This window comes from Aedes albopictus, chromosome 3 (assembly GCF_035046485.1).
Source record: "Aedes albopictus strain Foshan chromosome 3, AalbF5, whole genome shotgun sequence".
Lineage (NCBI taxonomy): Eukaryota > Metazoa > Arthropoda > Insecta > Diptera > Culicidae > Aedes > Aedes albopictus.
In genome coordinates, this window is record NC_085138.1 from 273,417,140 (window position 1) to 273,429,229 (window position 12,090).

The window sequence follows — 12,090 nt, forward strand, 5'->3', positions numbered from 1 at the left end:
TTTGGCACCGTAGGCTAAAAATTCTTATTGTTTACCTACGCATGCAAAGGAATAACATCAATAAGGAAATCTCTATATTTCGCCTCACTTTGTTAAGGGTATAACCGTATAACTTTTTTCGCATACGTCGGGTCACTTTGCGGTCTTCAATAAAGATGTTTGGCATACATTTACCTACCTTCAAATGAAAATAGGTAGTATCGTTTAATTACAGCGTCTCCTAGCTCCAAACATTTAAAACTTTTCTTTTCAGCTTACATTTGGTCGTTTTTTCTCATATGACTAGTTTCTGGTACTGTGCAAAAAGATAGCACATGTAATGGCCAAATAGTTGTTTCGCTTCAAAATTATTTAAGCAGGCAAGTAATGAAAAAATGTTTTACAGTGGTAACGTCTCCCTTGCAAATCTAAATGAGCTGTCACTTTTTTGCGCGGAAAAACAGTCCGTTCTATTATTCCGTAAGGAAAAGTAACGTTTCTCCTCAGTACTAGATACTTCATCGGTTTGTAATTTAAAATTTACTAAAAAATAGTATTTTTTTACTTGAGTGCTCTACTTTGGAACATGAAACTTACACACTAAACGCATCCAGCAAATCAAAAACCAGCAAAACGAATTATTGATTTTTAGCATTTTTTTGCTGGAATCCGGTACAACTTTGTGCTCTATCATCACAAATTGCTGGATGTTTCATAAAAAATGCTTAGACTTGACAGAATTGAAACAAAACTTTATTGGAGCTTATGGGTGACAAAAGGAACAAATTCTGAAGGAATCCCATGAGCTATTTCAAGTCTTGTTTTTTTTTAATATAAAAAAAAACTGCCGAGTACAAATTACTACCAGCAACATGGCCAACAATCACATAGTTGTCACACACGAATTGGAAATCCAGCAAAAATGGGACTGATTGGGAATAAGGCCATCCATGGCGATGCGGGTGACAGCTAAAAGTGTGAACACAGTGTGAATACAACTTAACAAAGTTTCGGCAAGTGTCGTCGGTGCTTAACAAATTCCTTTGTGTTCAACTGTCACCCCGATCACCGGATGTCAAAAATACATGGTAAACAAGAGAAATAAGCTGATTGCATCTGTCTCATGTATAGCTCTAATAAGGTCAGATCAATGACAGTTTTAAGATTATAAGAATATAAATCTTGTTATCAATGCTTTATCTTCCCATAACCTTAAACCCATTAAGATGTTCGAGTGATATTGAATCATGGTCATATTAACTCTACATATTTGAATCTATACTATAATTTTCCATAAAATACATTATTTGTGTTCAAGTGGACATAATGTAAGGTGTATGTATTTCAAAATATTATTGACAACTGGCAGTGGGCATCCAGTGCACCACAACCCTGGCTGTAAGTCTGCAAGTTCTCTCCAGTCACTATCACCATTTCCAGTCATTCCGACATCGAGAAATAGCACTCTCCGTGAGGCGTTTGAGCTTTCCGGGCCCTCAATACAGTTTGTAAGTAGTATTGGGAATACTCACTTGCGAAGAGGTATACTTACTCGCCACTATAGATAGAATAATAAACATAAACAGGGTAAACGTACCAATAGTGGTGCAGTTAGTAGCTCCTTGTAGTAAAATAATTGAATAAAATTGATAATACAACTAAATAAAATGTCTGAAAACGTTAATCGGTATCTTTCATTAAAATTTGCTAAGAAAAATGTTAAAACCATCGTTTATTTCTGTTTTTCCTAATAAAACACTTGCACCAAGTACAGGGTATGGTCAAAATGTTTGGGATAGGCAACTTTTTTTCTCCCACAAAAAAATCAACATGCTGTAACTTTTCATAGAGTGCATCAAAATAGTTATTTAAGCAACTAGTTGCAAAATGCTGATTTTTTTAGCACGAGTCGTACATTTATCCAACGAGGCTTGCCGAGTGCTGAAAAAATAGAGTTTTGCAACGCGTTGCATACAAAGTTTTTTGTAATTGCAAAAACTCCTTATTCAGTAAAATATGTTCTAGCCACACAAACATGTATCAGGAGGAGCCACGTGCGTACCTCCATGTGTGTCAGCGTGTTTTTGTTTGATCAGGTAGGCTATGGTAGGCTGGGTGTCACAAATTTTCAAGCTTCTGTCGTCGTCGTGCAGCAGTAAAATCAAGAATGAAGGTGTAGTCCAGGTACTGTTTCTACACCTGATCTGCAGTCCGAATCATATTCTAAAGTTTAGTTTCCCAACCTTGGCTCTTGCGACCCCCCAGTCTGTCGTCACTGCGCTTTTCGTAAAACAATCGAAGCGTGCCTGCAAGCGGTTGGGGGGTCGTGAAACAAAGGTTGGGAAGCTAAACCATCCTGATTCGAACTCGAGCTACTCAGTCGATGTAGAAGCTGCGATAGTTGGAAAAAGTGTGTGCTGGAAAAAGTGCCGAAAAGTGCTACTTTTCAGCACTCTTAAGAGTGCCGAAATAGTTATTTATGCAACAAGTTGCAAAATGATGATTTTTTCAGCACGAGTCGTACGAGGCTTGCCGAGTTGGATAAATACGACGAGTGCTGAAAAAATCGAGTTTTGCAACGAGTTGCATACAAAGTTTTTTGTAATTGCAAAATACCCAGTATAATCTTTCCTTGCTACACGAACTTGTATCAAGAGGTACCACGTGCCACCATTCATGAAAAAAGCGTGGTGCTTTTTTCGATCAGGTAGGCTATGATAGGGTTGGTGTCAGAAAAAAAAGCTCCCGTCGTCGTCATACCGCAGCATGGGCAACAGCAAAAGTAGTTTCAGCTGCTGTTTCTGCGCTTGATCTGCTGTAGTCCTGTAGCACTCAGGCTTGGTATTGGTCATGAACTTCACAAGCATGCTACGGTTTGACTCGAATCATGCGTCGCTATTGAACGCGAAGTAAGCAAACAAAGATCACATAGGCAAAGCACATTTTCGCGATTTAGAAACCATGGGCAACCGTCATGATTTGCTTTATTACTTGACCTTCAATTAATCTGACCATCGGCTGTTTGACCATCGTTGAAGGAGACTGCAGTGGCAGTACGTTTTTGATTTATTGAATTGAAATGGACTTATTCAAAGGTTCGTTCCTCAATAATATTAGCTAGCCAGTCTGCATATTTATACAAGTTATCTTGCTCTTTCAGATGAAGGACGAATTTGGATGGCTCCAGGGCTTAAAAAATGTTTCTTTCCTGCGCAGAAGAGAATAATACAGAGGATAATACAACTTACGAAGAGTCTTTTAGTACACAGATCCAGCTGGTACCGTTGACTCGGAATCTCATAACAGGCTTTCGTTGATGTTATAAACGCATTCCTTGGATAGTATAAGAGGAAAGAGCGATGCATTCCTCCGATAACATACGCTCTCTGGAGTTTCAACGATGGTTGAGTAGCCTTGCATACTCATCACCTGCATTGAAGCCGCGTTTTCCAAATGATTCGTTTTTGCCATGTAAATAAAAGAGGACTTTTACCAAATTCAGATTCAATAAATTTCGCTCGACTTTTGAACCGACTTCAATCGTACACAAATTAAGCAACATTACACCGTTTTCTTCCACTGATGCCAGTTTTTGTGATTGACTTTACAACAAACGGGCGTCCTTCAATTTCAACCATACTTCCTGCTTTTCCCATAAAGGGCTATGTTTATTACCAGGCCTGGCCCCGGTAAAATATTTTTTTTAACAATATTTGTAGTGGAAGAAGATATTTTACCATCTACCAGGCGACCATTTTAAAAACTGCATTCCCGATGAGAACTGGTGTTTGACTGCTTCTACCTAGCTAATTAGTTACTGTATCTAAATACCTATCCTGAGGAAATGCCGATGCAGAAGGTGTCTCGTATCAAAATATGACCTTTGGCGTCGACTTAGTTTTGCTAGAGCCCTGGCTAGAGTCCGCTTAGCGAGTTCCCAAGAAAACGTCCACTCAAATAAAACCATACGAAAGAAATTCATCTATGCTGGATGGTAAGCATACTGTGGCAATCCCTCACGACCGTCATTTCACTGTCAGTGAAGGTCGTTTTTCATAAAACGTTCAGTCGTTTTCTCTATGGTAACTGAACGTCGTCGTCCAATGCATGCTCGCTACACAACAAGCTCTCGAGCAACGTACTTGATGATTTCATGAGCCTATTGCGATTGCACGATACTGAAGACGCCAAACTGGTATTCGTTATTTGAACATGACCACTAACGGTGATCAATCCCAAGCCTGGTAGCACTTTTCGGCACTTTTGCCAGAACCCACTTTTCGACAACTTTCACGGCAACCGTAGACACAACTGCTGCTTCTACATCCTCAGAGCAGCTCGAATCCTAATAAGGACTATTCAGATTCTGATTAGGACTACAGCAGATCAAGCGCAGAAACAGCAGCTGAAACTACTTTTGCTGTTGCCCATGCTGCGGTATGACGACGACGGGAGCTTTTTTTCTGACACCAACCCTATCATAGCCTACCTGATCGAAAAAAGCACCACGCTGAAGCGCATGAATGGTGGCACGTGGTACCTCTTGATACAAGTTCGTGTAGCAAGGAAAGATTATACTGGGTATTTTGCAATTACAAAAAACTTTGTATGCAACTCGTTGCAAAACTCGATTTTTTCAGCACTCGTCGTATTTATCCAACTCGGCAAGCCTCGTACGACTCGTGCTGAAAAAATCATCATTTTGCAACTTGTTGCATAAATAACTATTTCAGCACTCTTAAGAGTGCCGAAAAGTAGTACTTTTCGGCACTTTTGTTTTAGTGAAGAAAAGCAGGCCGTTTTATCATCGAAATCGCGAGTGAAAAGTAGGGGAAAACGCAATGCAATTACAAAAAATAGTACTTTTCGGCACTCTTGTTTCAGTGAAAAAAGTAGGCCATTTTATTGTTCCAACCGCGAGTGAAAAGTAGGGGAATTTGCAACGCAATTACAAAAAATCGCAAATTTTGGCTGTTTGTCAACCTATTATATGTGCATCATTGGTACAATTTTGGGCTCGATTGATTTATTTTTCGCGAAGTTAGAACCGTTATTGTAAAACACTATTTTTTAGACAACTATTTTTTGAACTGTCATATCTCGGAAACCAGTGAACCGAATTGAATGATTTTTTTACCGTTTATCAACAATATATTGATACTTAATACGACGTTTTCAAATGTAATATTTTCTCACGGCGAATTAAGTTATACCTGGTTGAAATTTTTACCCATATAGAGGAAAATAAGTAAAATTTACAATACCACACAAAAATTATTAAATGTGTTCTTCCTTCAATCTAAATAGGCTCTAATGTATCTGATTAGAGATAATTTGAGAACAGAAGTGGACAATCTTTGGATATCAACACTAAAATTTTTTGACATTGATGTAAAAAAGATACTTTTTTCGAGAAAAATCCAAAAAAGTGTCAATCCATGATAAATTTGTTCAACGTTTGTTAGTGTACGTTCAAAATTTCATTCAATTTGGTTTACTGGTTTCCGAGATATGACAGCTCAAAAATGAGTTGTCTAAAAAAGGTGTTTACCCGAACGGTTCTGGCTTCGCGAAATATTAACCAATCGAGCCCAAATTTGTACCAATGATGCACATGTTATAGGTTGAAAAACAGTCAAAATTTGAGATTTTTTGATGCACTGTTTGAAAAGATACAGCTTGTTGAACTTTTTTGTGTGAAAAAAAAAGTTGCCAATCCCAAACATTGTGGTCATCCCCTGTATATTATGAATATCCGTAAAAAAGATTGTATTTTTTGCGGAGAAATTTCTTTACTACGCTTCTGAACGGTAATTGGCACACGAGCGGCTACTGGTACATTGAGGGTATTTGCTAATTTAACAGTGAAATAACAGTAGAACATGTTTTGCTATCACATCATGGAGTTATTCAACAAATGCACCAATAAAAAAATATATATAACTTTGTTGTTCAATACCTTTTGGATAATAAATACAGCACTTATGTGTTAGGTATGCATTAGATACCATAATAACTTTCTTTTACCGACTTTGCGAACCCTCTAAGCAGAATACCCTCTTCGAATGAGTGTACTGAGTTTCGTACCTTTTGATTCCACCCTAATTGCTTATCCTTTGACAGATACGCGTATTGCGGCTACCACTTGTAATCTAGTGGATAACAAGATGTTGGATTTCTCGGCTATGCAGTCTCCAAACTCCTTGGAACGACAACGGGTTTAATTCGTCCCTAGTGGATAACTGATACTAAGGAAGATTACAAGAGGTAGCCGAAATACGTGTATCTGTCAAAGGATAAGCAATTAGGGCGGAATTAAAAGGCACGAAACTGATTACACTCATTCGAAAAAAATAACTTTACTTGCTATTTTCAAGGTGTTATTCATACATAGTTATGGTATTTGTTTTTGTTATATTGCCTCTTATGTCCACCTAATAAAGGGCATACAGGGGATCAGGGATGCCAGATGATTTTTTGAAAAATCTGTATAGCAAATTTCAAAAATCTGTATCCCATCCAAAATTTGGGTGAAAAATCTGAATCCCATACAAAAATAAAATAGCCCCTTCAGCTCAAAAATCTGTATTTCATATTAAACGAAATCTGTACGGATGCTCAAAAATCTGTATAATGCAGATAAATCTGTATATTTGGCATCCCTGCAGGGGATAGACAAAATGATCGGGACAAGCATTTTCCATTCTCATTTTTTTTTAATTGCTGTAACTTTTCGAAAAGTGCAGCAAATATTCTCAAATTTTTGCTGTAAGTTGGTCAACTAGTTGTGTATCAGTGTACAAAATTTGGTAAATATCGGGCTATTCTGCACGAAGTTATAATAATTCTAGAAAAAGGTGTTATTACCCGATAGCCAACTTTGAGCTGTTATATCTCCGGATTCAATGAACCGAATGCGATGAAATTTTGATCATTCATGACTTATATAATAAGCTTTGAAAAACTTTCGACATAACTAAAAATTCCTAACACGAAGAAAATTATAACGATAAGATTATTTTGCTGATAAAACACCAAATTTTCTAAAATTTTAGCATCGTTTCAAAATTTAAGATGCTTAGTACAGTTTATTTAAATTCCCTCTAATTGTCTTGAATATAAATATGTTTTGAAGAAAAGCAACAACATAGTCGACAGCAAATTGAAAAAGTAATGGTATGCATATTAAAAATAGACCAATTTACTAAAAAATCATAAAATAAATGAAATCGTTGCAACTTTCTCTCTAGTTAATAATTGCAAGTTGAGTCAAATGTTTTTCAGAGCTCATTATAAAAGTCATAAATGGTCAAAATTTCATTGCATTCGGTTCATTGAATTCGGAGATATAACAGCTCAAAGTTGGCTGTCGGATAATTATACTTTTTCTAAAATCTTTATAACTTCTTGCAGAATAGCCTGATCTTTCCCAAATTTTGTCCACTGAAACACAACTATTTGATCAACTTACAGCAAAAATTTGAGAATATTTGCTGCACTTTTCGAAAAGTTACAGCTAATTGAACATTTTTTGAAAAGTGAAATATTTGCTTGTCCCGATCATTTTGTCTATCCCCTGTAGAGATTGTGATAATATTTATGATGAATACCTTGATATATTATCCAGTTACTATTCTTTACTGCTCGGGATGGAAACTTTCTAGAGATTATTCAAAAAGAAATCACTAGGGATCAGTCTCTATAAGATTTTCTTACAGAATTTTTGGAAAAAAAATGGGTGGAATCCTTGGAGGATTATCTTTTTAAAGACAATTGACACCGTCTTCAGCCAGAGGCTGCACAGACTGAACAGATTACTTACACTAGACAATGGGCAACACAGAACACCCAGTGGCACAGTGATGAATTTTTCGTTTGACGAAAAGTTTTCCCCGACTGGAGCGGGAATCGAACCCACACTCTGAGGCTTACGATACGCCTAGACGACTGACGCCGCTAACCTCATGGCCACGAAGCCCACAAGAAGCCTTGAAGAATCCATGCGACAATGTCGGAAGAAATAAATAGAAGATTTTCTAAAAGTGCTCTTGGAAAAATTATTGGATTTCCAAGAGCACTTTTAGAAAATCTTCCATTATTTTTTTCGACATTGCGTCATGGATTCTTTTTGAAAATCCGCTAGAGATTCATTTTATAAAATCCTCCAAGGATACAATCCAAATATTTTCCCATAAATTCTGTGAGAAAATCTTACACAGACTGATTTAGGAATTCCTCCACGAACTTCATCGGAAAGATGTCCAGAGTTTTCTTCAGAAACTCCTTTAGATATTCCAGAATTTTTTTCCAAGGGTTGCTCGTGAAAACCGCCCATGAACATTATCATAAATTCCTCCATGGATTCTATCAGAAATCCTTCCGAGGATTTTTTCGAGAAATCTACCACGGATTGCTTCAGAAATTCCTAAAAAATCAATGCTCCTTCAAGCATTGTAGGATGTTTTCTTCACAAATTATTCCAGGGATTCCTTGAAAACTTCCTCCAAGGATTGCTTCAGAAGTTCCTTAAGAGATTTCTGAAGATTTTTTTCTCCAAAGATTCCTTTTGGAAACCTTTTATATACTTTCCCAAAATTGCTTCATGGATTACTTTACATAACCTTCCAGGAACGCCTTCAGAAATCTCTTCAGTAGGAGTGTATTCATTGAATACTATTCAATTATTCGTCCTGATAATCTAGCAGGATCTTGTATTCAGATTCTGAAAATTTCTCTGGGAGTTTTTTTTTACAAAATTTTCGTTTTGAATTATTCAGGAATTTCACATTGATTCTTTATAGAAGGTTATCCAGCACATTTTTTTTCGAAGCCTTGCTCCACTTTTGTTTAGGAACAGAAAAAATGTCACGAAATTCTTGAATTATGATGGGCCTTATTTGGTTTTGAGCAGTAGTTTGCCAGCCCTGTGCGCTTAGTATAAAAAAGCAGTCCAATCTTAAATGACAATGGGCTATATGTAAAAGGTGCTTTCAATGCATTTGAGTACGGTAGTATTATGTATACAGCTACCAATTGCATGTTGCTGGGTCTTTTGTCATTGGTATTGATTTTTTAAATATTTTTACGTCCTGTCACTGCTTTTGTTTTTCACTTTCTTTTTTTAAGCCCGATACTACAATTTAGCCGTGAAACCTTTAGGTTTCCTGATGACCAGTACGCAGTTCTGCTTAGAGTCTCTCGTTGATTATTTGAGAATGATCGATCACTGATCATCCGCCATGCTGATGATCGCTCAGAATTGCTGAATCCTCACAATTTAGTAAATCCTGTTTATCAAATTTCCTTCATACTTTTTTCTGACTTTCATTAAACATGCAATTCAAATCTAACGTGTAAAATACGTTATCTTCTAACCCCGTGGCGTCAACATTAATTTACTCAGTTTTGTTCGCCGCAGGTACAATTGATGATTTATTCCTTCTAAATCCTTCGTTTATCTAATTTTTATGTTTTATCCCCTCGATTGTTAGCTACCGACAATCTGTATTGTGGTTTGTTTTGATGCGCCCTGCGATTTGTAACGTTTTGGGTATTACTACCTCTATTTGTATCCAAACCTGCTTATCGATAGAGTAACGAAGAAAAAAAAACAACAAGCGTTTCGCCTTTGATCATTGCACTAGAAGGGGGTTAAACAAGAAGCCCTAAATGCCCAGCCCGAAGCGAACCCCTTGGGAAATTGTCTCCCGATGGAAACATCGCACTTCCTGAACGCATGCTTACGGTATTGCCTTTACAGCGCTGCTGCTGGTTTTACTGTTCTCCGAATTGCTCCGCATTTTCCATGGAAGGGGTGCATTAGAAAATCAAGTTCATGGCGCGACTGCAAAAAAAAAAAAATGCGCACAGTTTCGCAACGGGGTATCTCCGGTATCATTCGCTTCGCACTTTAGGAAGGGGTGTGATGTGCGCCACCACGGACATTTACCCAAACAAGGGTGCGTAAAAAGTGAATCACCTCGCGTGCGTATGGCTGCATCTGCCATTTTACAGCCTCGAAGGCTGTGCTCGTTTAGTAGCGCTCACCCCTTTCCATCATATGTCGTCGTCTAATGCTAAAGAATAATGCTTCGTTCTTACATTGCATTTCGCAAGGAAAGTTGCAAATATATCAGTTCATATGTCGATAAAATATTCATTTTGTACCCTTGTTTGGGAAGCCATCAATCTGTTTGATGGCGTATTGCTTGTCGTAAACCGTCGTTAACCAAATTGATCTACTTTAATTTTGTGATAAAGCTGCTTAATGAGATCGGGAGTTGTTGAATTCGGCAACCTACACACTCACCAGTGGAACACATGTGTTGATGGGTGCGCGTAAAGCTTTCATTAATTTTAATTATTCATCTCCATCCTGCAGAAGTACAGAGCGAAATGGTTTAAGCTCAGATTTACAAGCATAAAAATGTAGCAGTCTGATAGATGCTTTGTCATTGACCTTGAGGTGTGATTTTTTTTTTTGTAGAAATGTGACCATTTTTTTAATTACCCGAGTAGGTGAAAAAATCTAATGAATAGCTTATTCCAAGGGCGTAGCCAGCTTTTCGGTCAGGGGGGGGCAAGCACCCTTAGTAAATATGTATGTTTTTAAAACTAAACGCAACACGATGAAATTGAATATAATAACATTATATTCTAAAAGCTTTATTTAACCCATAACCCTGTTGTATTTTGTAAAATACGTTAAAAAAAGTTCGCCTGATCTACACAAATGCTGGTGCTGGTGGCGGTGACTAATTTCTGGAAGATTAAGTATTTTTATTTACTCGTGCATTATTTTGCTCTGATTTTTATGTCAATGTCTACAAACCATTCATCAGAAATTATAGCTGAACTCTTTTGGAATTTACGAACTCTTTTGAGGATTAACCTAGAATTTCCTGGTTCCTGTATGCGTCCATTTTAATTTTTTTTTTTTTTTTACTTATTCGTTTATTTGGAAGGCTCGGGCGCCACATGGGCATAACTGAGCCGAAATCTTTTGTTTTTTTTACAATGGTTATACATTTTACAATTTATTACTGCCTTAAAACTATGTTAGTTTGGGAAGCCGAAGTACTCGCGGCTGTTTCGAGGTTAAGGATTAAAAAAAAAAATAATAATAAAATAAAATAGGGAAGGAGGGATTTATGGGTTTAAAACTAAATTATTTGCTAACTTATACTAAAACATTGATGGGACAATTGTCCATATCTGTAATGGAACCAAAAAGAAAGGACTTTATCGGTAGACAATGACAAGAAGAGGACAAACGGAAGGGGGTGACGACAGACAGGGGCGAACAACAAAACCAAAAGGCGGACAACGAAAACAAGGAACGTACTACATCAAACTCTGACATCAACACGTTTCAAAAACTGGTAAATCAGGTTCATGTATTCCAAATCAAGTCCTGCCAAAACTTCTCTAACGGGTTTCTGTTGTTTTCCTCGGACCCGGAGAATTTCATGTACCGTGATTTCGGGTGAAATTGATCACTTTTCGCAGTTTTTTGCGTCTAATTTTTGAATGTTTGTCGATATGGTTAAATTCAATGCTTTAAAACAAGTACGACCATGGTTTTCATCAGTCAACGAGGTTGAAACTTTTACAGCAAATCATTTTATTATAATAAATATCATTTTAAATAAAAATTCAAATATTTTACTTTCGGGGTGAAATTGATCAGTCAGTGAAATGCCTTTGTAAATGCTGAAAATTATTTTTCTATCTAAATTAATCACCCTAGAATGCGAAAAGCTATGCAAAACTGTTACAAGTTTACTAATTTTTTAATTATTTAAGTTTAAAGTTTAATAAATCGAAAGAAAACGCCTAAAAGTATGCAATTTTCTCACTAATTACGTGTATCAGTATCGTACTTCCGAAAAAGTGCAATTTTATGCATAAATTACAATATTTATAGAACTTTTGATGACAAAATCGGGTTAAGTGAACACTTGGCAGCTATAAACATTCATTCGAATATTCATCACATGTGTGATACAACTACGATAACAAAAGTTTGGAAGTGTCTATGAAGATCGCCTAACACGCAGTTTCGGAAAATGTTGACTTTAATACCGAAATATGTAACTAATTGGCTGTAAA

At 36.8% G+C, this 12,090-nt stretch overlaps 1 long non-coding RNA gene across 1 annotated transcript; it reads left to right on the forward strand.

Moving 5' to 3' along the window:
* The first annotated feature begins 2,811 nt into the window (after positions 1 to 2,811).
* LOC134291139 (uncharacterized) lies at positions 2,812 to 3,480 on the forward strand. Its single transcript, XR_009998928.1, has 2 exons — positions 2,812 to 3,074; positions 3,140 to 3,480. It is a non-coding gene; the product is annotated as an uncharacterized LOC134291139 (long non-coding RNA).
* The last annotated feature ends 8,610 nt before the right edge of the window (positions 3,481 to 12,090 follow it).